Genomic DNA, 22,963 nt, shown 5'->3' on the forward strand with positions numbered 1-22,963 from the left:
CGGGGGTTGGACCGTTTTACTTGTGACTCGGAGTGTAATCACTAGGCACATCATTGGCCACTCCCAAGCCACGCCCCTAGCAACCAAATACAGTACCCTAGCAACAGAGTAAACAAAGCCTTATAACTCCGCATCAGAACATCGTAAAGACATGGGGGTTGGACCGTTTGACTCGTGACTCGGAGGGTAATCACTAGTGGATGCCATTTTTTCCCCTAGCAACCAAATACAGTACCCTAGCAACAGAGTAAACAAAGCCTTATATCTCTGCTTCAGAACATCGTAGAGACACGGGGGTTGGACCGTTTTACTTTTGGCTTGGAGTATAATCATAAATTGTCCCCTGAAATTTGCCACGGCAAGCACCACTCACATTTTCTTCAGGAAATGTACCTATCTAGTTATTATTATTATTATTATTCTTTTTCTGGACACTTTTTCGGCGCGTAACTCGTCCCGCACGCTTTGTCGTAGACCCATAAATTAGGGCTCAAATCGACCGGCTTATTGAGGAGAGGTGTGCTATGACTTTTATAAGCGATCGGGTGCAGGATTTCCGAAAGGGGGGCGAAAAACCACCCAAAAAATCCCATTGACTTAACATTGCGCCCAACTTTGACGAGTCATAGCTCCGCTCGAGGATTTTGTAGAAACATGTGGGTTACAACATTTGAAGAGGGTGGTAGGCTCTGTAAGAACATGGATCACAGTGGGGTGTAAGTTGTACCCCTGGGGTGTAAGAGGTGCCCAAAAGTGCCCCAATGAAAAGTCAATGGGGCAAAATCCCATAGACTTACCATTGCAAAAATGTTGACGGGTCATAGGTCTGAGCCAGGATTTCATAGAAACATGTGGGTTACTAAATTTGAAGAGGGTGCTAGACTCTGTCAGGACGTCCCCCACAATGGGGTGTAAGGTTACCATAGCAACCATTTTGGGCACCCTAGCAACCTATACCATAGACTGCCATTATAAAATTCCCGGATGGATATCTTTGCACCACAGTGTCATAGAGACATGGGGGTGGGCTCATTTTACTCAGGCATCCAATCAGTCTCTCAGGATCCTTACTGACTTACTAAGCCACGCCCCTAGCAACCACTTTTGAGCACCCTAGCAACATAAAATACAAACAGTTATATCTCGGCATCAGAACATCGTAGAGACACGGGGGTTGGACCGTTTTACTTGTGACTAGGGGTGTAACAATTGGGCACATCATTGGCCACTCCCAAGCCACGCCCCTAGCAACCAAATTTGAGCACCCTAGCAACCGAATAAACAAAGCCTTATATCTCCGCATCAGAACATCGTAGAGACACGGGGTTTGGACCGTTTTACTTGTGACTCGGAGTGTAATCACTGGGCACATCATTGGCCACTCCCAAGCCACGCCCCTAGCAACCAAATACAGTACCCTAGCAACAGAGTAAACAAAGCCTTATATCTCCGCATCAGAACATCGTAGAGACACGGGGGTTGGACCGTTTTACTTGTGACTAGGGGTGTAACAATTGGGCACATCATTGGCCACTCCCAAGCCACGCCCCTAGCAACCAAATTTGAGCACCCTAGCAACCGAATAAACAAAGCCTTATATCTCTGCATCAGAACATCGTAGAGACACGGGGTTTGGACCGTTTTACTTGTGACTCGGAGTGTAATCACTGGGCACATCATTGGCCACTCCCAAGCCACGCCCCTAGCAACCAAATACAGTACCCTAGCAACAGAGTAAACAAAGCCTTATATCTCTGCATCAGAACATCGTAGAGACACGGGGGTTGGACCGTTTTACTTGTGACTAGGGGTGTAACAATTGGGCACATCATTGGCCACTCCCAAGCCACGCCCCTAGCAACCAAATTTGAGCACCCTAGCAACCGAATAAACAAAGCCTTATATCTCCGCATCAGAACATCGTAGAGACACGGGGGTTGGACCGTTTTACTTGTGACTCGGAGTGTAATCACTGGGCACATCATTGGCCACTCCCAAGCCACGCCCCTAGCAACCAAATACAGTACCCTAGCAACAGAGTAAACAAAGCCTTATATCTCCACATCAGAACATCGTAGAGACACGGGGGTTGGACCGTTTGACTCAATACTCGGAGGGTAATCACTAGTGGATGCCATTTTTTTCCCTAGCAACCAAATACAGTACCCTAGCAACAGAGTAAACAAAGCCTTATATCTCCGCATCAGAACATCGTAGAGACATGGGGTTTGGACCGTTTGACTCGTGACTCGGAGGGTAATCACTAGTGGATGCCATTTTTTTCCCTAGCAACCAAATACAGTACCCTAGCAACAGAGTAAACAAAGCCTTATATCTCCGCATCAGAACATCGTAGAGACACGGGGGTTGGACCGTTTGACTCATGACTCGGAGTGTAATCACTAGTGGATGCCATTTTTTTCCCTAGCAACCAAATACAGTACCCTAGCAACAGAGTAAACAAAGCCTTATATCTCCGCATCAGAACATCGTAGAGACACGGGGGTTGGACCGTTTGACTCATGACTCGGAGTGTAATCACTACTGGATGCCATTTTTTTCCCTAGCAACCAAATACAGTACCCTAGCAACAGAGTAAACAAAGCCTTATATCTCCGCATCAGAACATCGTAGAGACACGGGGGTTGGACCGTTTGACTCATGACTCGGAGGGTAATCACTAGTGGATGCAATTTTTTCCCTAGCAACCAAATACAGTACCCTAGCAACAGAGTAAACAAAGCCTTATATCTCCGCATCAGAACATCGTAGAGACACGGGGTTTGGACCGTTTGACTCGGGACTCGGAGGGTAATCACTAGTGGATGCCATTTTTTTCCCTAGCAACCAAATACAGTACCCTAGCAAAAGAGTAAACAAAGCCTTATATCTCCGCATCAGAACATCGTAGAGACACGGGGGTTGGACCGTTTGACTCATGACTCGGAGGGTAATCACTAGTGGATGCCATTTTTTCCCTAGCAACCAAATACAGTACCCTAGCAACCAAATAATCAAAGCCTTATATCTCTGCATCAGAACATCGTAGAGACACGGGGGTTGGACCGTTTGACTTGTGACTCGGAGTGTAATCACTAGTGGATGCCAATTTTCTCCCTAGCAACCAAATACAGTACCCTAGCAACAGAGTAAACAAAGCCTTATATCTTCGCATCAGAATATCGTAGAGACATGTGGGTTGAATTGTTTTACTTTTGGCTTGGAGTATAATCATATATTGTCCCCCGAAATTTGCCACAGCAAGCACCACTTCACATTTTCTTCAGGAAATGTACCTATCTAGTTATTATTATTATTATTATTCTTTTTCTGGACACTTTTTCGGCGCGTAACTCGTCCCGCACGCTTTGTCGTAGACCCATAAATTAGGGCTCAAATCGACCGGCTTATTGAGGAGAGGTGTGCTATGACTTTTATAAGCGATCGGGTGCAGGATTTCCGAAAGGGGGGCGAAAAACCACCCAAAAAATCCCATTGACTTAACATTGCGCCAAACTTTGACGAGTCATAGCTCCGCTCGAGGATTTTGTAGAAACATGTGGGTTACAACATTTGAAGAGGGTGGTAGGCGCTGTAAAAACATGGATCACAATGGGGTGTAAGTTGTACCCCTGGGGTGTAAGAGGTGCCCAAAAGTGCCCCAATGAAAAGTCAATGGGGCAAAATCCCATAGACTTACCATTGCAAAAATTTTGACGGGTCATAGGTCCGAGCCAGGATTTCATAGAAACATGTGGGTTACTAAATTTGAAGAGGGTGCTAGACTCTGTCAGGACGTCCCCCACAATGGGGTGTAAGGTTACCATAGCAACCATTTTGGGCACCCTAGCAACCTATACCATAGACTGCCATTATAAAATGCCCGGATGGATATCTTTGCACCACAGTGTCATAGAGACATGGGGGTGGGCTCATTTTACTCAGGCATCCAATCAGTCTCTCAGGATCCTTACATAGATATTAAGCCACGCCCCTAGCAACCACTTTTGAGCACCCTAGCAACATAAAATACAAACAGTTATATCTCGGCATCAGAACATCGTAGAGACACGGGGGTTGGACCGTTTTACTTGTGACTAGGGGTGTAACAATTGGGCACATCATTGGCCACTCCCAAGCCACGCCCCTAGCAACCAAATTTGAGCACCCTAGCAACCGAATAAACAAAGCCTTATATCTCCGCATCAGAACATCGTAGAGACACGGGGTTTGGACCGTTTTACTTGTGACTCGGAGTGTAATCACTAGGCACATCATTGGCCACTCCCAAGCCACGCCCCTAGCAACCAAATACAGTACCCTAGCAACAGAGTAAACAAAGCCTTATATCTCCGCATCAGAACATCGTAGAGACACGGGGGTTGGACCGTTTTACTTGTGACTCGGAGTGTAATCACTGGGCACATCATTGGCCACTCCCAAGCCACGCCCCTAGCAACCAAATACAGTACCCTAGCAACAGAGTAAACAAAGCCTTATATCTCCGCATCAGAACATCGTAGAGACACGGGGGTTGGACCGTTTTACTTGTGACTCGGAGTGTAATCACTGGGCACATCATTGGCCACTCCCAAGCCACGCCCCTAGCAACCAAATACAGTACCCTAGCAACAGAGTAAACAAAGCCTTATATCTCCACATCAGAACATCGTAGAGACATGGGGGTTGGACCGTTTGACTCATGACTCGGAGGGTAATCACTAGTGGATGCCATTTTTTTCCCTAGCAACCAAATACAGTACCCTAGCAACAGAGTAAACAAAGCCTTATATCTCCGCATCAGAACATCGTAGAGACATGGGGTTTGGACTGTTTGACTCGTGACTCGGAGGGTAATCACTAGTGGATGCCATTTTTTTCCCTAGCAACCAAATACAGTACCCTAGCAACAGAGTAAACAAAGCCTTATATCTCTGCATCAGAACATCGTAGAGACACGGGGGTTGGACCGTTTGACTCGTGACTCGGAGGGTAATCACTAGTGGATGCAATTTTTTTCCCTAGCAACCAAATACAGTACCCTAGCAACAGAGTAAACAAAGCCTTATATCTCCGCATCAGAACATCGTAGAGACACGGGGGTTGGACCGTTTGACTCGTTACTCGGAGGGTAATCACTAGTGGATGCCATTTTTTTCCCTAGCAACCAAATACAGTACCCTAGCAACAGAGTAAACAAAGCCTTATATCTCCGCATCAGAACATCGTAGAGACATGGGGTTTGGACTGTTTGACTCGTGACTCGGAGGGTAATCACTAGTGGATGCCATTTTTTTCCCTAGCAACCAAATACAGTACCCTAGCAACAGAGTAAACAAAGCCTTATATCTCTGCATCAGAACATCGTAGAGACACGGGGGTTGGACCGTTTGACTCGTGACTCGGAGGGTAATCACTAGTGGATGCAATTTTTTTCCCTAGCAACCAAATACAGTACCCTAGCAACAGAGTAAACAAAGCCTTATATCTCTGCATCAGAACATCGTAGAGACACAGGGGTTGGACCGTTTTACTTTTGGCTTGGAGTATAATCATAAATTGTCCCCCGAAATTTGCCACGGCAAGCACCACTCACATTTTCTTCAGGAAATGTACCTATCTAGTTATTATTATTCTTCTTTTTCTGGACACTTTTTCGGCGCGTAACTCGTCCCGCACGGTTTAACGTAGTCCCATGAAAGAGGGCTCAAATCGACCGGATTATTGAAGAGAGGTGTGCTATGACTTTTATAAGCGATCGGGTGCAGGATTTCTGAAAGGGGGGCGAAAAACCACCCGAAAAATCCCATTGACTTAACATTGCGCCCAACTTTGACGAGTCATAGCTCCGCTCGAGGATTTTATAGAAACATGTGGGTTACAACATTTGAAGAGGGTGGTAGGCTCTCTAAGAACATACATCATAATGGGGTGTAAGTTGTACCCCTGGGGTGTAAGAGGTGCCCAAAAATGCCTAATGAAAAGTCAATGGGGCAAAATCCCATAGACTTAACATTGCAAAAATTTTGACGGGTCATAGGTACGAGTGAGGATTCCTTAGAAACATATGGGTTACTAAATTTGAAGAGGGTGGTAGGCTCTGTAAGAACATACATCACATTGGGGTGTAAGTTGTACCCCTGGGGTATAAGAGGCACCCGAAAATTCCCATTGACTTATAATGGGGCAGGAAACATGCCCATATAAGGGAATAAAACAGTTCCAGATGGGATATCTTTGGTTTACAGTGTCGTAGAGATAAGTGGGTGGGCTCATTTTACTCGGGCATCCAATCAGTCTCTCAGGATCATCCCAGAGCTATTAAGCCACGCCCCTAGCAACAATTTTGGGCACCCTAGCAACATCTCCCATAGACTGCCATTATAAAATGCCCAGATGGATATCTTTGCACCACAGTGTCAAAGAGACATAGGGGTGGGCTCATTTTACTCAGGCATCCAATCAGTCTCTCAGGATCCTTACATAGGTATTATGCCACGCCCCTAGCAACCACTTTTGAGCACCCTAGCAACATAAAATTCAAACAGTTATATCTCAGCATCAGAACATCGTAGAGACACGGGGGTTGGACCGTTTGACTCGTGACTCAGAGTGTAATCATTATGGGATGCCATTTTTTTCCCTAGCAACCAAATACAGTACCCTAGCAACAGAGTAAACAAAGCCTTATATCTCCGCATCAGAACATCGTAGAGACACGGGGGCTGGACCGTTTGACTCGTGACTCAGAGTGTAATCATTATGGGATGCCATTTTTTCCCCTAGCAACCAAATACAGTACCCTAGCAACAGAGTAAACAAAGCCTTATATCTCCGCATCAGAACATCGTAGAGACACGGGGGTTGGACCGTTTGACTCGTGACTCAGAGTGTAATCATTATGGGATCCCAATTTTTTCCCTAGCAACCAAATACAGTACCCTAGCAACAGAGTAAACAAAGCCTTATATCTCCGCATCAGAACATCGTAGAGACACGGGGGTTGGACCGTTTGACTCGTGACTCGGAGTGTAATCACTATGGGATGCCAATTTTTCCCTAGCAACCAAATACAGTACCCTAGCAACAGAGTAAACAAAGCCTTATATCTCCGCATCAGAACATCGTAGAGACACGGGGGTTGGACCGTTTGACTCGTGGCTCAGAGTGTAATCATTATGGGGTGCCATTTTTCCCTAGCAACCAAATACAGTACCCTAGCAACAGAGTAAACAAAGCCTTATATCTCCGCATCAGAACATCGTACAGACACGGGGGTTGGACCGTTTGACTCGTGACTCGGAGTGTAATCATTATGGGATGCCAATTTTTTCCCTAGCAACCAAATACAGTACCCTAGCAACAGAGTAAACAAAGCCTTATATCTCCGCATCAGAACATCGTACAGACACGGGGGTTGGACCGTTTGACTCGTGACTCGGGGTGTAATCATTATGGGATGCCAATTTTTTCCCTAGCAACCAAATACAGTACCCTAGCAACAGAGTAAACAAAGCCTTATATCTCCGCATCAGAACATCGTAGAGACACGGGGGTTGGACCGTTTTACTTTTGGGTTGGAGTATAATCATATATTGTCCCGAGAATTTTGCCACGGCAAGCACCACTCACATTTTCTTCAGGAAATGTACCTATCTAGTTATTATTATTATTCTTCAAACCAAATTTCCGCAATTAATACGGCTCGAACCGCTTAACTTAGAAACTTCATTCAAACTCTCAAACGTGCGGACTATTCGGGAATAGTGTGCTATGACTTTTATAAGCGATCGGGGGTACGGTCTTCGCCCCAGGGGCGAAAAAGCAGCCGAAAAATCCCATTGACTTAACATGGAGACAAACTTTGACGAGTCGTAGCTCAGACCTAGAAATTCACAGAAACTTGTGACTTGCCACATTTGAAGAGGCTGGCAGGCTCTGTAAGAACATACCTCACAATGGGGTGTAAGTTGTACCCCTGGGGTGTAAGAGGCCCCCAAATTTCCCCATAGACTTATAATGGGCAGGAATCATGCCCATATAAGGAAATAAAAACGTCCCAGATGGGATATCTTTGCAGGGCAGTGTCGTAGAGACATGGGGGTGGGCTCATTTTACTCAGGCATCCAATCAGTCCCTTAGGATCCTTATTGAGCTATTAAGCCACGCCCCTAGCAACCATTTTGGGCACCCTAGCAACATTTCCCATAGACTGCCATTATAAAATGCCCAGATGGATATCTTTGCAGCACAGTGTCACAGAGACATGGGGGTGGGCTCATTTTACTCAGGCATCCAATCAGTCTCTCACCATCCTTATTGAGGTATTAAGCCACGCCCCTAGCAACCAAATATGAGCAGCCTAGCAACATAATAAACAAAGCCTTATATCTCTGGATCCGAACATCATAGAGACATGGGGGTTGGGTCTTTGGGTAATATTAGCTTCATGCTAGCTTCATGCTAAGTCATACTAGCTTCATGCTAGTTTCATGCTAGCTTTATGCTAATTTCATAATAAATCTTGCTAACTTGATGCTAAATCATGCTAACTTCATGTTAAATCTTGTTAGCTTCACGCTAAATCATGCTAGCTTCATGCTAATCATGCTAGCATCATCTTAATCATGCTAGCATCATGTTAATTTCATGCTAAATTCATGCTAAATTCATGCTTACTTCATGGTAATCATGCTAACATCATGCTAGCTTCATGCAAATTATGCTAGCTTCATGTTAATCATACTAACATCATGCTAGCTTCATGCTAACATCATGCTAGCTTCATGCTAATCATGCTAACATCATGCTAACTTCATGCTAATCACGCTAACATCATGTTAATCATACTAGCTTCATGCTAATCATGCTAGCATCATGCTAGCTTCGTGCTAATCATGCTATCATCATGCTAGCTTCGTGCTAATCATGCTAGCATCATGCTAGCTTCGTGCTAATCATGCTAGCATCATGCTAGCTTCGTGCTAATCATGCTAGCATCATGCTAGCTTCGTGCTTATCATGCTAGCATCATGCTAGCTTCGTGCTTATCATGTTAGCATCATGCTAGCTTCGTGCTAATCATGCTAGCATCATGCTAGCTTCGTGCTAATCATGCTAGCATCATGCTAGCTTCGTGCTAATCATGCTAGCTTCATGCAAGCTTCGTGCTAATCATGCTAGCTTTATGCTAGCTTTGTGCTAATCATGCTAGCTTTATGCTAGCTTTGTGCTAATCATGCTAGCATCATGCTAGCTTTGTGCTAATCATGCTAGCATCATGCTAGCTTCATGCTAATCATGCTAGCTTCGTGCTAATCATGCTAGCTTCATGCTACCTTCGTGTTAATCATGCTAGCATCATGTTAGCTTCGTGCTAATCATGCTAGCTTCATGCTAGCTTCGTGCTAATTATGCTAGCATCATGCTAGCTTCATGCTAATCATGCTAACATCATGCTAACTTCGTGCTAATCATGCTAACATCATGCTAGCTTCATGCTAATCATGCTAGCTTCATGTTAGCTTCATGCTAATCATGCTAACATCATGCTAGCTTCATGCTAATCATGCTAGCATCATGCTAGCTTCATGCTAATCATGCTAGCATCATGTTAGCTTCATGCTAATCATGCTAGCTTCATGCTAATCATGCTAGCTTCATGCTAATCATGCTAGCTTCATGCTAATCATGCTAACATCATGCTAGCTTCATGCTAATCATGCTAGCATCATGCTAGCTTAATGCTAATCATGCTAAATCATGTTAACGTCATGTTAGCTTCATGTTAAATCATGTTAGCTTCATGCTAATCATGCTAACATCATGCTAGCTTCATGTTAAATCATGCTAGCTTCATGCTAGCTTCATGCTAAATCATGTTAACGTCATGTTAGCTTCATGTTAAATCATGTTAGCTTCATGATAAATCATGCTAGCTTCATGATAAATCATGTTAACTTCATGGTAAATCATGTTAACTCATGCTAGCTTCATATTTCATCATGATAACTTTTTTAAATCATGCTAGCTTCACACTAAAACATGTCAACAGCCAGGTAAACTACTAGACTAAGTTTCTTTTACATTTCTGTCAATCAACTTTTTTGCATTTTCATGCACTGGTAATTCCTTGGGAATTGCATTTCTAGTTTAGTTAACTATCAAATAAGTAAAACATTACATTACATTTAACCCAGCTTCTTTATGTAACGTTATGTCTGTGTTGCGTGTGGTAATTGGAACATCTTTATTTTCTGACTAACGTTAGGCATTTCTCTTAAAACCTTTCATTTTTTTTAGCACAGCGACATAAATATGACCAACCAGATCACAAGTAGACAGGAACAAATGAAGATATAGCGCATAGAAAGACTTATTCTTGGTGGTAAGTTTGTTGTTGCTATTTGATTTCACGTTTAAGTTTTTCTAATGTTTCTCTTGCAACGCTAACGTTAGTTTAAAATGAATGTTTGAGCTGTCTTACCTGAAAATACCATGATATGACCATATGGTTATTATAACTCCAGTAATGTTCAATGGCTAATGTTTATATCAGTTCAATCTTGACAACCTTATTGTCTCTTTGTATATTTTTAAATGTATTTCTAATAAAATCATATTGTGAGTGTAAATATTCATAAATTCGAGGAGTTTCTGAGGTGTTTGTCATCGGCAAAATGCGCAGTTTCTTTGTTGCTGATTAAAAACCGTTGGCTATGTGATTGTTTAAAATTGAAATTTTTTCTACTTATTATTAATTTATTTTTTGCCTACATTAACTCAAATAATATCAATGTGAAAATATAAGTAAATCATACTTCAAGTTCGGCGTAAAACTTACACATTTTTGATGTCAAATAGAAATAATAATAATTTGAAATATGCAATTATTACAGTTTTAAAAACTTAAATATATTACTCTGACCTTTTTAAATATATTGACTAAAATAATCTGTAAATGTAATACTTATATTATTAAGGCGTATACATCAAATAATATATGTAAAATGTATGATTCTATTTTTAGTAATTTATTTTCCAACTAAAAAAATCGCATAACTGCATTAAGAGATATTATTAAGTTACTTTAATCATTTATTTTAGAGATATTTACAAAGCCACTGAATCATTTTTAACAGTGTGTACATTATGACCTTACGGTAGACTATTATTAAATGCATATAAATAAAAATATGTAAAACTAAATAAAAAAGATATCATACACGGACTGTATGTAAGCATACGTTTTCTTGTTCGGTGCACGTGGGTTTAAATGCCGTTTTTCTGAAGAAGAATTTTAAAACTTTATTGGTGGTAGTTGAGAAGAATTCCTTTTTCCATTTCTAAATCATTTTGAGCGCAATATAAATATATCATATTGTTATTCTTATTATATAAGAATACGCAATTTTTACAACATTTTTAACATATAGAAAATATACGTTAAGCATGTTGTGTGTATTTCCTAATTACAAGCTTTTGATGAAATTGCAACAAAACTAAATGTGCATAAAAACATAAAAAAGTCATTTAAATAAGCGAAAAATCTTTTTTATGAGCTCAAAATTTTGAATATATTGTGCTATTGCTGAAAATTGCCCATCTCTAAAGGAGAATATTCATCTTTAAAGTTTAAGAAACAAAAAAGTACTGATAAGCATTCTCAAATATATATATTCTGCAAGCACTCATTTATCCATAATGAAGTAATTTATTTTTTAATAACATATTGTCGCTGTCGGGCAAAGATACTCTCTGGACACCAAGACCATGTCTATGGGTTCAAGAATAACAAAATATTGGCCATTTGAAACTCGAAAGTCATCACTTTATTTTGTCCCATTGTTTTCCATTTTGCGGGTGATAAAACTCCTGTGCGCGTCGTTCAAATTCATTGAAATTTTGTTCACTTGTCGTTTAGCAAGTATGTATAATACAATTTCAATAATGTTTTTACAGTGCGCATCGTCTGAGGAAATCCGAAGTTGCGTCGAGGGGAACCAAGCTGACAGCCGCGACAGCAGAGATTGTCACGTACCTACAAAAGGGTATTGGAAAAAGCTTGCATCTGACCTGCAGCGATATCATTCTGGCTTGGTGGGATGTCAGCCAGCGAGAGTTCTCTGATTCTGACCTTGTTCTTTTACTCCTCAGAGTCTAAAACCAGGAGGGCATATTAAGTATTCATTGTATTTTCATTTAACAGAGCAGCTATAGTTGCGCGTTTCACACACCCCTCCAAACCACGTTGTTAACACTATGCTTGTTCGACATCATGCGGCGCCGCAAGAACCGACAGCCGGATGACGTCAGAGTACCGCGAGAATGATTCAAGAAATCATATTTTCCTCGCTCTCGCGATACTGTGACGTCTTCCGACTGTCGATTATCGGGGCGCCGCATGAAGTCGAACAAGCCTATTGACAGCAGCAAAAGCTACGCATGCGCTTTTAACTTGTAAAACTCAAAGGTGTATGGGTAATGTAGTCTCTGCTCTCGGTGGGACGAATTAGGTAGCTTGCATTGTGAAGGGCGCTTTGAAAAGCGGCAGCGCATCCAAAGGATTAAATTAAGCCTCTGATTTAAACAGATGTGCAAATGAACGTTCTGGTACGCTAGAAGTACGTTCTGGGCGCAGGGAGAGGAGGTGGTACGCTCAAGAGCTATATTTGGAAGTGGCGGTACTGAGTACTGGCGCCTACCGGCCCACATTAAAGCACTGGCGGTAGCAAAGGTAGACGGCCCTTTGAAAAGCAAAAGAAAGCTGATAAAAATGAGAAACCAAATAAATTGGAGTAGGATTTAGGCTACTTAACAAAATCTAAACATTTTTCACTCAGAAAATGCTAGTAAATATAAACAAAATTATCAGCAGCTTTAACTTTATTACTTTTTTAATTTTAATTCACTCTTTGTTTCAGCGATGTTTATAAATATACTATATTTTTGCATTTTTGATTACACTGAAAAGAAACTAATGTAATCTTCCTGATTTAATCACGTAAAACACAAGTCTAAACACAAGCACCACTTTTCTGAATGATGATAATCACAAACATCCCAGAGTTTGTAAACCAATTGTTTGTAAAACATATTTAATGCTAACTTTACTTAAAAATTCAGAAAATATTTTTTACAGTGTATAAATAAAAAGACATGAAGGAAGTTAATTCCAAAATGTAATTAATTGTACATAGTTTAGCTGCTTGTTTTAGCAGCTACCAGTGACACAGAGTCAAGAAATTAAAAACCACCCACCCCTAGGTCTGCCAATTCTTTGCCAACCCCCAATGCTAATCGATCACCTCATCATCAGGGAATCAAAAGAAAAACCGGTTAATCCAGTTTTCATCAGTGTGTTGGGTTTTAATTCCAACCCTTGCAGTTTCTTTGTTAAAATGCAATTTAAGCAAATAGGCCTAATACATACGCTGTATGTTATTTTAAATAAATGTTTATAACTTATAAAATTAAGTGGATATCAGGTAACTTAATTTGACATATGTTGATATAACCTAGGCTCTCAAGTCCCACGCATTCACCATCAGTTCACACGCTCACACACCAAACCTTGAAAGCTATTTATCACGCTGAGAAGTAAAATAGAACTTTTCCTGCTATACAATGAATAAAGGAGGTGCTGGTATATACAGAGCATTTCTGTCGAGTTTAGCAGTACATTTTTTAGGTGTGGTCAACTTTACGCAGCGCCACAAGAACCGACAAGCAGATGACATCAGAGTACCGCGAGAAATAAAGCGGAGGAGGTTGGTTTTAAATCGCTCTCGCGGTACTCTGATGTCATCCACTCATGTTTGAGTCTGTATCAGATGAAAATACAGATTTTGAGGAACAACTTATTGTTTGGAGATTGTCAATGGACGTTTCTGAGTGGTATGTTTGTTTTTTCAGTGTGGACCTGCAAAACGGCAAATGCATAAAAATTTATTAATATTGTAATGTCTTAGCATGATATGTTTTCTAAAAATTTTAAAAATGAACAAATCAGTTGTGCGAAACTACACAGATTTTTTTTTAATGAAACATATTCAATGGTTACAGTGCCTCATGGTGGGGTTGAACCCCTGGTTCAGTTTACCCCATCTGGTTCACTTTGCCCCACAGCCACCGTTCTGGGAAACTGCCTAGCTTAGTAATTCAGGCTAATCTTTAGCTAAATCATTCACATGGTTTTATAAATTAGCCTATCACCAATATTTATGGTATGAATATTTAGACCTGGATAAATCTACTTTAACATAACAGCCTTTATACCTGGTATGTATACATTTTACTTTGATAGGATAAAAACTGTTTTTTTGTTAAAAAAATCATACTTTAATCATAACTCTTTAATTTGTCCTTCTCTTTAACATAGCCAAATAGAAATTATGGTTGCTACCTGTATTTGTGGTCACACGGCTACAAATCTGTATGGTTGCCTAGATAAAGGGGGTGGGTCAACTTACCCACTGGCTCACTTTGCCCCACTCTCCCCTACTTGGTATTGAGAAACGGGCTTTGTATATCGAAGCCGGAGCGCGAGCTACAAACTAGTACAGAGCGAGTACGCGGGTGCACAATGGTGAAAGAGCAACACACGATGTAAATAACTATACCAGTGCTCGCAGTACAGACACTTTATATTTTAGCGTACTGCGTACCTTCACTTTCTTTTGCGTGCCACCACTTCTCATGTTGCTGGTACTTTGCCTTAAAGAGTCAAAGGGCGTTTCTATGTGGCGCTGCGCAGACAGTTCGGCAACGAAGACATCAAAGTACCGCGAGAGCAAGTCGAAATGTTACAAATGGTCCGACTTTACCTTTGCTCTCGCGGTACTCTGATGTCATACGCCGACCAGTCAGCGCCGCACCATTTAAAGTCGAACACACAAAGCGTCAAGGCAGGGCCCCTGGAAGTCATTTTGAACCGGGGGGCAGGGTTTCATATTTTATTGAAGCAGCCCTGGGCACCGCCATTAGCTAGCGGACCCCCACCTGCTCTTAGCATTCCATTGACTCCCATTCATTTTGGCGTCACTTTGACAGTGAATAACTTTACATCTGAGGCGTTTAAAGACTCAATTTGTGCATCAATTATTTCTAAACAAACACGAAAATGTATAAAAGGCTCCATTACCTTGTATCTTACGTTATGGCCAAGTAGAAGCAGTTTTAGTAAAACTATGCTAACGATTGCGTCATAACCACGCGACTCTCTGTCGCACAGTAGAGAAATTACCGTATGGACAGGAGGAGAAGCGCATGTAGAATATGGCGTACTGGCGTTAAACTTTAAAATAAATAAATACTATGCAAAATGACAAAGTAATTAATCAGAATACTAAATATACTTAATACAAAATGTACTCCTGTTCACGCTCGCCGTTTCTGCAAGATTCGGTGGGTGATTCCGATTTCTCTTGGCACAACTATTAGAAGACTTACAATTGTCACACAGGTTGCTCACGTCACCAAGCTCAGTTTGAGTCTGCGCAGTATGCTCGACCCCCCGGAAGTGTGAGCTTCTAATTGGCTTCACTTGTCTCTGTTGAATCCAATGGGGTCGCTGTGTCCATTTCTTTAACTGTCTATGTTTTGAACAGGGGGTGCTGTGAATTTTTTTAACCAAAAAACCTATGCGCCTATAGCCCTATTTAAAATACATTTTAAAAATAAATACTTTGAGATTTACTACTTTATTGTCATATACACTTCAGGGCACACAGCCAGGGTCTGAAACACACAGACATCATCAGTTCTCAGATGAATATGCGCTAGTAATCAGAAGCAAAAATACTTATCCCAGGGGGAATTACTTTCGTTACAATTTACATACAACATATAATAATATAACAACATATAATATTAATTAAACTTCACAATTTTCAATGTCCATGCGGACGAACATATTTTATATAGATCTTTTTTTTTACTAAATAGTACTATTACTGTCTTTTTTTAAACTTATAAATAATTCATAATTTGAACAAAAATAATGATGGGTTTAGTTCTGATATTGTATACTTTTATAAAGAAATACATGGTGTATAATTAAATTTTTAGAATAGGCTTTATATAAGGTTTGTACTGTAAAAATACTTTATTTGTTACAAACAAAAGATAAAGAATTTACAAACGTGTGGAGACCCATTTCAGCACTTGGACAGCGAAATGTTTTTTTTTTAAAAGCATTACTTAAAATGTTTTCTCATCTCACCATATCTACAGGTGCAGAGTCATTATATACAATAAATCCGTTGGGTAGCATTTAAAAAAAAAAACATTTAAAAGTAGATGCATTTGTTTAAAGCAAAGCATTTATTTACTTAGCTACAGATGAAGCAGCTCTTTAAGCCTTCTAACGTCTCATAATTGGTCATCATTTATGTCCAAGAGACTCAATAATAATCTTTTATATTTTAATCCTTTAATTTTTCATATTAAAAAGCGTTTTTGTGCTGCTGCGCATCCATGTATGTAATAAACAAACCCGCGTTGTCATTCCGTTAATACGCATATTATCAACGCGCTCTTTACTCGAGCAGAAAAAACTCGCGTCGCGCATTGCGCCGGTTGTATAATAGAGATTCCAAAGTCTCTCATGAGCTAGGGGACGAATGTCCAGGGAGTTCAGTATTTCTGTGTGGGCATGCATCAGGGAAAGGTGTGTGAGTCTTTTCTGGGTCATGGTGCTGCGTACCAATGTCTTCAAAAGACGCAAGGCAAAGAAAGTGCGCTCGGATGACGCCACGGATAGGCACAGAAAGTAATGAAATTAAAATCCAAAATACACGTAATAACCTACGTGTGTCAAAAATAATTTCCTAAAATATTCATAAGTAATATATCAATTGTGCAAAATATTTTTACTTAAAAAAAATATATTTCTCGCCTTCCCGCGGCCGCGACCATGCGTCAAGGTCTGGAGGAAAAGGATACCTGCCCGGATCCCACTGCATCTGCAGTTATATACATTTTACAAAACCAGTATTCATTAGATTTTAAGAACTTTTTTGCCACTTTTAAAACTGTAAAACTAAATAAAAAAGATATCATATGCCGAATGAGCATGTAAGCATATGTTTTCTTGTTCGCTCCACGCAACAAACGCCGTTTTTTTTCTAAAGAATAATGTTTAAACTTTATTGGTGGTGGTTGAGAATAATTTATATTGCAGAATAATGTATATTGCATTTTAGCGCAATATAAATGTATCATATTGTTTTTCTTAATATAAAAGAATACTAATATATTGTTTACAACATGTTTAACTTTAAAACATACATATAAAGATGCTTTGTACAATAGCTTTGCTTCTGACAACAATTTTCTGTAATAAATCAGTAAATCAATCACAAAATGTGTTGAAAGTGGCGAATAAAATGCTTGTCAATTCAAACAAAGGTGTATAAAACCGCTTTAATTAACAATAACTAAACTGTGCTCTTTTGCATACCTCTACTTTTCTCATGTCTTTCTTTATACCACCTTTATCTTTTTAAAATCTTGCCTCTTTTAGAAATAATTTGTTTGCATTTTTTGTATACTGCAAACTTTATTTGCATCAACTATACCAATAATAACATTTTCTACGTTTTTCTTTCAATAAAAATAAACATATTTATTATTGTCTTAACTTAAAACTTTGTTTATTAATTTATGAATTTATAAATTAGATTTTATATAAATAAGTTTTAAAAGTGTTGACTGCGAACGTCTGAGATAAGATATCTGGAAGGACTTATAATATACGCCTATAATATATCTACCCGTATGTACATTTTAAATTAAAATGTCTGTTCTATTTCTAGCCATTTATTTTGTTTTGACCAACTAAAAAATACATAAGTGACATTAAGAGATTTTATAAAGTTACTTTAATCCATTATTTTAGTAATATATTTACAAAGCCACTGAATATTTTTACTGTTATGAATAACGGCTGAAAGGATTAAAAAAAATCATAACACTGACTGCCTATATGCGCAAGAAAGGTATTATTAAAGGTATAATAAATATAACTAGATGAGGTTAAAGTTTGTGAACAAACTTTATGTTGGCTTGAGAAAGCCTAGTCTGAGAGTAATAGATGGAGCTGCAGTTGCACTCAAAAAAATATTTAGGCCTAATTCATAAGATTTATGTATTTTGATTACATGTAACATTTCCATCCATTTGGATTACATACTTCTAATCTAAAAAAAAACAAATAAACTTTATATGATAGATATTTTTTAGATATATGTAAATGAAACCAGTAAAATTTATGTAATAGTTTTACTTAATCCAATGTGTTTTAAATGCATTAAAAAAATGGATTATGTATTCTTTATTAATAAACCCAATTCACTTAAAATGCATTACATTTAAGTATCTTACTAATAAACCATTTATACATTTATATATTCCTCCTCCATTCACCCTAAATCACAATATGCTATAACAAAAAAACACAAAAAAGAAGAAGAGCCAGACCACTTGGTTTTGCATTCAATATATTTATTTAATACTTCAAGGCATTACTCATAAGGCAGCAAAAAAGAGCAGCTAACAACTAGCATGACAGCCATGGCTTATACACCTCGTATTGTGTGCAAAAATAAATAAATAAGTGTGTTTCAGACATTTCAGCCACAATCAACCTCAATCCACAAATAAGAGCAAACATTTTAACAGGCTGCAGAAATACAAAAAACCCTGTAAAACTCGAGGTAGACATAAATCAGTGACAACAACATTACTTTAACATTTTCAGAAATCTGTGACATGATGTAATAATAATAATTTAGAATGATTGGGTGGTAAGAAAAAAAAATGGCACATGGCTTAGTGTTTTGAGTGGCTGTGTGCCATTAACAATTTTCATGCATCTCGTATTACATGTTAGATATACATCAATTACATTTTTCAAAAACTTTTCAACTTTTAAAATTGTTAAAGCAATATTCCAATTTAATAAAACAAAAATCCCAATAATTTTCTAACCCCATATGTTTATGTTTTTCTTTGTTCAGTCAAGAAGAAATAAAGATTGAGTTAAAGATTCCAGGATTTTTCTCAATTTAAGACTTTATTCGACCTCAAGTTTACGGTTTCAATGCAGATTTAAAAGGGCTCTAAATTATCCCAAATAAGGCATAAGGGTCTTATCTAGCTAAACGATTGTCATTTTCAAAAATAAAAATAAAAGAGGACTTTTAAATCACAACGTTTTGCACTAGCTGTGTGACACACTAGCATGACATAACTGAAACTACCGTTCCAGTGTTTACAAGCGAGGAGAAAGAGGAGCGTTCAGATGTTGTTGTATGTGATACTAATTAATGTCTTTGGGTCCGTTTATTATTTAAAATGGTCATTTGTGATGTGTAAACATTTATTACGTAGTACACAATGTCGCACTGTGTGTCACATGGATAATGCAAGACAAGTTGTTGTGTTTTAAAAGTTTTCTTGCCAAAAATGATAATCTTTTGGATTGATTAAACCCTTATGCCTCGGTTGGGATCGTTTAGAGCCCTTTAAAGCTGCTTTGAAACTTAACTGTTGAGGTCCAATAAGGTCTATTAAATTAAGAAAAATCCTGGAATGTTTTTCTCAAAAAACAATTTCTTCTCGACTGAACAAAAAAAGACAAGCATCTTGGATGACAGACAGTAAATTATCAGTATTTTTGTTTAATGAAAGTGCAATATTCCTTTAATGTTAAAAAGTTCACTTGTAAATGTACAAAAATGTACCCACTTTGAGGGGGATGCATCAGCGTGTCTGTCAGGTATTCACTGAAGCTTCTTTCAGTGATTGCTTGGTTGTATCAAGTCCAGTTCCATTAGGATGTTTTGAAAGGTCAAAGGTGCACTTGAGGTTCTTCTGGTAGTTCAGTTTAAGTGCATAAATGAGTCCAAAAAGTAATTTCACACCCATGTGTGACACCAAGTAGGTTTTGCAAAACTTCCACTGTCTGTGCAATCCCCAACTCACCAATTTCACAATTCTGGAGAAGAACAACAAAAAAATCAGTCCCAATAGCAGTCAAAGTGAAATTTTCAAAAATGTGCAGGCAAATTGTTTTACAAACTCTGATATTTAAAATATGTAGACTGATTCAAATGTGTAAAATAATAGAACATTAGTCACAAAACCATCAAAAGACCTGAAAACAGATAATCACCTTGTTTAACCATCTAGTTATCCATAAGATATTTATATACACACACATACCCATAGATAGATATAAAAATAGAGTAGGTTGACATACACTTACCACATATTCTTTAATGTGTCTCTCCACGCCTTCTTTGAGGTAGATACAGATGTCTTCAACTAGAACAAGACAAAAAAACACAATATTTAATAATTTTCTTTAACAATATTTTATGTAGATAATAGTTTTATAGAGACAGATAAAGATTTTGTGAGGTGAAGAGTATGTATTTTTCTGTTTCAGAAATATTGTGTCCCAGCATGTGTGTACACTACCGGTGAAATGTTTGTAATAAAGTCTCTTATGCTTATCATGCCTGCATTTATTGGAAAAAACCCACCTGTTTCCAATATTGACAATAAATCATCATATTAAAATGATTTCTAAATGATCATGTGACACTGCAATGATGAAAATACAGCTTTGCATCAGAAATCAATATCTTTGTAGCATAACTTACATACCCTCTCTAGCAGGTTGTCCCACCATATAGACGATGAAATGATGCTGTATCTGTAAAAAAAAGTTTTAGTTAGACACACACAATGCACTCAACAACATAGTATAATTGTAACATTCTTTTGTTAATAAAGTTACAGAGATTATATGATCATTTTATTCTGATAAGTCTCCAGTAGCCTATGACTTTATTTATTTCTTAGGTTTCAAACATTAAACCACAAAAAATAACCAATAAAAGCAACAGACACTGCAGGGTAACTTACATTCCAACTTACATCTGTGTAGTGAGGTGTATTTTACTCTGAAACATGCAACGCGTCACACATGTAATTAAACAACAGACAATTATATTTTAGATAATCACATCAAACTTGTTAACTTTACTCACCTACAATTTGGCGATAGTAAACTAGTGAGATGACGATCCAGTCCAATACAAAATGGCGAAGTCCATGTGCTGTAGCGTCTGTTTTTGATTTTGGCGCCACCTCCTGACTGGAGTGTGAATAGACGTCATTTCCGCTTCTGCTAAAGTCAGTTTCCTGACACTTGTATGTAAATCAATCTCATAGAATTTATCCGGTTTGTTTCACGGCTAGATTTATTTAATTCATATTCATACATTTTAACTGATTAAATCTAATAGTTTTTAAATTGAACAGATTTATATATATTCTAATAAATCGGATTACATATATTTTAAAAAACGAGTATTTAAATAAATTCTAAATGATCCAAATACTTCAAAAAGTAAATATAGCCAGAAATCGTTTTTTTGAGTGTGGGGCAGTTAAGTTAGTTGGGGCAGATGTGTTAGTTGGGGCAGAATTGGGCAGTTGGGGCAGAATGGGGCAGATGGGGCATTCCACCAGAGAAACCTGAGAACCGTTCGAACAACAATCGCCAGAGACACAGCAGGGGGGCACAGACGATATGTCTCTGATGAAACCACGTTTAAAGATCACAAATAGCTGTTTAAATGTATATATATGTTATATCCCTTTACTGCATGATCATGTATGTGTGATGTAACTGTGTTAACACTTTAGTTAGATTTTGTTCACCGTAGCATGGTTCATATCTTAGGTATGAAATTATTATTCAACGTGATCTTAAACCCATGTCTTGTCTAGTATCAAATTAATCTACTTTCTATTTCCTAATCATTGCTATGTATCATATTACCTTAAGCCACATCAATGTCATTTAATATCAATTTGAAGAGTTATGGAAACAACTTTTATCATTATGCAATTACTCAAATAATGATGTCTGAAAGAACAAAGGCTTGTTTCCCGCGCGATCGAACACTTCGCACATTGGTCAGGCCAGCTGACAGTCTTGCCTGGGCCCGGGACAAGATAATCTTGGAGGGCCCCTCGGCCCCCCTACTTTTTACTGGTAACAAGACATTTGGCATTATCAGATTCATGACCCACGAATATTGCATTATTATACATTGTATTCAACATTTATATAGTAAATAAATGTAGTACTGACACAAAATAACTATTTATTTATACAACGTCAACCCGCTCTTTTGAAAACCTCTATTTTCTTCTTCTCTTTTCTTTTCTTTTCTTTTCTTTTCTTTTCTGAGCACCGGACTTGTGCTGAGTCTGACCAGATATTTTGAGCGTACTGAACTTCAAATCAAATGACATCCTAAAATTTTGATCAGTGGCCAAACCATTTTTGTGTTGGGCGGGGGTTTCTTGACCACTATTTCAAGTATAGGAAGAAAACAAATAAAACGTTTTTTTTTATGTATCTCAAATACAGTCACCTCCATAAATATTGGAACAGAAGCACATTTTGTGTTATTTTAGCTGTTTACCAAAATGTATTTCAGTTACAGTCATATTATGAATATTGGCTTACAGTGCACACTCTCAGCTTTATTTTGAGGGTATTCACATCCATAATGGCTGAAGGATTTAGGAATTACAGCCATTTAATATGTACCTCCCCCTTTTCAAAAGTAATGGGACAGTTGACTTAAAAACTGTTTTATGGACAGGTATTGTCTATTTGTTAAATAATTTCCTCATGAATGACAGATGTTAAAGGTCTGGAGTTGATTTTAAGTGTGGTATTTGCATTTGGAAGCTGTGGCTGTGAACCCAAATCATTCTGTTCAGGGACATCTCCATGCAAGTGATACAGACCATTTCAAAAACACAACAAATCCATCAGAGAGATGGCAGGAACATTAAGAGTGGCCTCATCAACAATTTGGCACATCCAGATAAAAAAACAACACAGTGGTGAGCTTAGCAACATTAAAATCCT

At 38.6% G+C, this 22,963-nt stretch overlaps 1 long non-coding RNA gene across 2 annotated transcripts; it reads right to left on the minus strand.

Annotated features, from left to right (window-relative positions):
• Positions 1-19,624: 19,624 nt before the first annotated feature.
• On the minus strand, positions 19,625-21,348 carry LOC135734465 (uncharacterized). Of its 2 annotated transcripts, XR_010527341.2 has the most exons (4): positions 20,935-21,348; positions 20,674-20,722; positions 20,270-20,328; positions 19,625-19,999 (listed from the first exon to the last, which is right to left on the minus strand). It is a non-coding gene; the product is annotated as an uncharacterized lncRNA (long non-coding RNA). The 2 variants fall into 2 exon arrangements; XR_012334731.1 differs by having other exon boundaries at positions 20,674-21,348.
• Between the last annotated feature and the right edge of the window lie 1,615 nt (positions 21,349-22,963).

Source organism: Paramisgurnus dabryanus, chromosome 1, assembly GCF_030506205.2.
Source record: "Paramisgurnus dabryanus chromosome 1, PD_genome_1.1, whole genome shotgun sequence".
NCBI lineage: Eukaryota > Metazoa > Chordata > Actinopteri > Cypriniformes > Cobitidae > Paramisgurnus > Paramisgurnus dabryanus.